Source organism: Theropithecus gelada, chromosome 15, assembly GCF_003255815.1.
Source record: "Theropithecus gelada isolate Dixy chromosome 15, Tgel_1.0, whole genome shotgun sequence".
NCBI classification, from domain to species: Eukaryota; Metazoa; Chordata; class Mammalia; order Primates; family Cercopithecidae; genus Theropithecus; species Theropithecus gelada.
The window spans coordinates 18,074,441-18,078,688 of NC_037683.1; positions in this window are offsets into that span (position 1 = coordinate 18,074,441).

Consider the following 4,248-nt stretch of genomic DNA (forward strand, 5'->3'; position numbering starts at 1 on the left):
AATTAATTCAAGATGGATTAGAGACTTAAATGTTAGACCTAATACCATAGAAACCCTAGAGGAAAACCTAGGTAGTACTATTCAGGACATAGGCATGGGCAAAGAATTCATGTCTAAAACACCAAAAGCAACGGCAACAAAAGCCAAAATTGACAAATAGGATCTCATTAAACTAAAGAGCTTCTGCACAGCAAAAGAAACTGCAATCAGAGTGAACAGGCAACCTACAGAATGGGAGAAAATTTTTGCAGTCTACTCATGTGACAAAGGACTAATATCCAGAATCTGCAAAGAACTCAAACAAATTTATAAGAAAAAACAAATAACCCCATCACAAAGTGGGCAAAGGATATGAACAGACATTTCTCAAAAGAAGACATTCATACAGCCAACAGACACATGAAAAAATGCTCATCATCACTGGCCATCAGAGAAATGCAAATCAAAACCACAATGAGATACCATCTCACACCAGTTAGAATGGCGATCATTAGAAAGTCAGGAAACAACAGGTGCTGGAGTGGATGTGAGAAATAGGAACACTTTTACACTGTTGGTGGGATTGTAAACTAGTTCAACCATTATGGAAAACAGTATGGCGATTCCTCAAGGATCTAGAACTAGATATACCTTATGACCCAGCCATCCCATTACTGGATATATACCCAAAGGATTATAAATCATGCTGCTATAAAGACACATGCACACGTATGTTTATTGCGGCACTATTCACAATAGCGAAGACTTGGAATCCACCCAAATGTCCATCAGTGACAGACTGGATTAAGAAAATGTGGCACATATACACCTTGGAATACTATGCAGCCATAAAAAAGGATGAGTTTGTGTCCTTTGTAGGGACATGGATGCAGCTGGAATCCATCATTCTTAGCAAACTATCACAAGAACAGAAAACCAAACACCACATATTCTCACTCATAGGTGGGAACTGAACAATGAGATCACTTGGACTCAGGAAGGGGAACATCACACACCGGGGCCTATCATGGGGAGGGGGGAGGGGGTAGGGATTGCATTGGGAGTTATACCTGATGTAAATGACGAGTTGATGTGTGCTGACGAGTTGATGAGTGCAGCACGCCAACATGGCACAAGTATACATATGTAACAAACCTGCACATTATGCACATGTACCCTAGAACTTAAAGTATAATAATAATAAAAAAGAAAGAAAGAAAGAAAGAAAGAAGGAAAGAAAGAAAGAAAGAAAGAAAGAAAGAAAGAAAGAAAGAAAGAAAGAAAGAAAGAAAGAAAGAAAGAAAAGAACGGTATAACTCTTTACGATGAACTAACCCATCACAAAGCAGTTCCTCAGAAAACTTCTCTCTAGTTTTTATCAGAAGATGTTTCCTTTTTCAGTATAGGCCTCAAGGTACTGCAAAATATCATTTGACAGATTCCACGAAAACAGTGTTGGCAAACTGCTTCACAAAGAGAAAGGTGTAACTCTGTGAGATGAATTCACACATCACAAAGAAGTTTCTCAGAATGTTTCTTTCTAGTTTTTATTTGAGGATATTTCCTTTGTCAGCACAGGCTTCAATGCAATCCAAAATATCCCTTCTCAGATTCCCCAAAAGCAGTGTTAACACACTGCTCCAAGAAAGCAACGTGTAACTCTGTGAGATGAATTCACACATCACAAAAGGGCTTCTCAGAAACCTTCTTTCTAGTTTTTCTCTGAGCATATTTCCTTTGTCACCATAAGCTTCAATGCACTGGGAAATATCCCTTTACGGATTCCAAGAAAATAGTTTTAGCAGGCTGCTCAAAGAAAATAACATTGTAACTCTGTGAGATGTATTCATACATCACAAAGGAGTATATCAGAAGGCTTCTTTTCGGTTTTTATCTGAGGATATTTCCTTGTCACCATAGACTTCAATGCACTCCCAAACATAATATTTCATTTTCCATGAAAACAGTGTTAGCAAACTGCTGTATGAAAATAGTGGTGTAACTCTGTGTGAGGAATTCACACATCCCAAAGACGTTTCTCAGAAAACTTCTTTCCGGATTTTATCTGAGGATATTTCCTTGCCACCGTAGACCTCAATGTGCTCCCAAACGACCTAACGCAGATTCCAGGAAAACAGTGTTAGGAGACTTTACAATGAAAAGAATAGTGTAACTCTGTTAGATGAATTAACCCATCACAAGTCAGTTTCTCAAAAAGTTTCTTTGTAGTTTTCATCAGGCGATATTTCTTTTGTCACTATAAGCTTCATTGTGCTATGAAATATCCCATTGCAGATTCCAAGAAAACACTGTTAGCAAACTACTCAATGGAAAGAAAAGTGTAACTCTTTGAGATGCATTCATCCATCACAATGCAGTTTCTCAGAAGTTATCTTTCTAGTTTTTATATGAAGATATTTCCTTTTTCACCACAGGCCTCAATGCGCTCCGAAGTATCACTTCGTGAATTCCATGAAAACAGTGTTGGCAAACTGCTTCTTGAAGAGAAAGGTGTAATTCTGTGAGATGAGTTCACACATCGCAAAGAAGTTTCTCAGAGAGCTTCTTTCTAGTTTTTATTTGAGGATATTTCCTTTTTCAGCATATGCTTCAATGCGATCCAAAATATCCCTTCTCAGATTCCCCAAAACCAGTGTTAACAGACTGCTCCACAAAAGGAAAGTGTAACTCTGTGAGATGAATTCACACAGGAGAAAGCAGTTTCTCAGAAACCTTCTTGCTAGTTTTTCTCTGACGATATTTCCTTTGTCACAATAAGCTTCAATGCGCTGCAAAATATCCCCTTACAGATTCCAAGAAAACAGTGGTCGCAGACTGCTCGATGAAAATAACATTGTAATTCTGTGAGATGTATTTACACATCACAAAGCTGTTTCTTAGAAGGTCTCTTTTTGGTTTTTATCTGAGGATATTTCCTTGTCACCATAGGCTTCAATGAGCTCCCACACATCCTATTGCATTTTCCATGAAAACGAGTTAGCAAACTGCTGTATGAAAGGAATGGTGTAATTCTGTGTGATGAATTCACACATCACAACGCAATTTCTCAGAAAGCTTCATTCTAGTTTATATCTGAGGATATTTCCTTGTCACCGTAGGCCTCAATGAGCTAACAAATATCCTAACGCAGATTCCAGGAAAACAGTGTCAGCAGATTGCTCAATGAAAAGAACGGTGTAACTCTCTGAGATGAATTAACCCAACACAAAGCAGTTTCTCAGAAAGATTTCTAGTGTTTATCTGAGGATATTTCCTTTGTCACCATAACCTTCATTGCGCTTAGAAATATCCCATTGCAGGTTCCAAGAAAACAGTGTTAGCACTGCATTTTCTCACTCATAGGTGGGAACTGAACAATGAGATCACTTGGACTCAGGAAGGGGAACATCATACACCGGGGCCTGTCATGGGGAGGGGGGAGGGGGGAGGGATTGCATTGGGAGTTATACCTGATGTAAATGACGAGTTGATGGGTGTTGACGAGTTGATGGGTGCAGCACGCCAACATGGCACAAGTATACATATGTAACAAACCTGCACATTATCCACATATACCCTAGAACTTAAAGTATAATAATAATAAAAAAAAGAAACAGGAAAAAGAAAAGAAAACAGTGTTAGCAAACCGCTCAATGAAAAGAAAAATGTATCTTGGTGAAATGCATTCACACATCATAATGGAGTTTCTCAGAAAGCTTTTTTCTAACTTTTATCTGAGGATACCTCCTTTTTCATCATAGGCCTCAATGTGCTCCATAATATCACTTGAAGATTCCAGGAAAACAATGTTATCAAACTGCTTCATGAAGAGAAAGGTGTACCTCTGTGAGATGAATTCACACATCACAAAGAAGATTCTCCCAAAGCTTCTTTCCAGTTTTTATTTGAGGATATTTCCTCTGTCAGCATAGGCTTCAATGAGATCCAAAATATTCCCTCACAGATTCCCCAAAAACAGTGGCAACAGACTGCTCCATGAAAGGAATGTGTAACTCTGTGAGATGAATTCACACATCAGAAAGCAGTTTCTCAGCAACCGTCTTTCTAGTTTTTCTCTGAGGATAATTCCTTTGTCACCATAAGCTTTAATATGCTGCAAAATATCCCTTTATGGATTCCAAGAAAGCAGTTTCTCAGAAGGCTTCTCTTTGTTTTTATCTGAGGATATTTCCTTTTTCACCATAGGCTTCAATGCACTCCCAAATATAACTTTGCAGATTCCATGAAAACTCTGTTAGTAAACTGCTT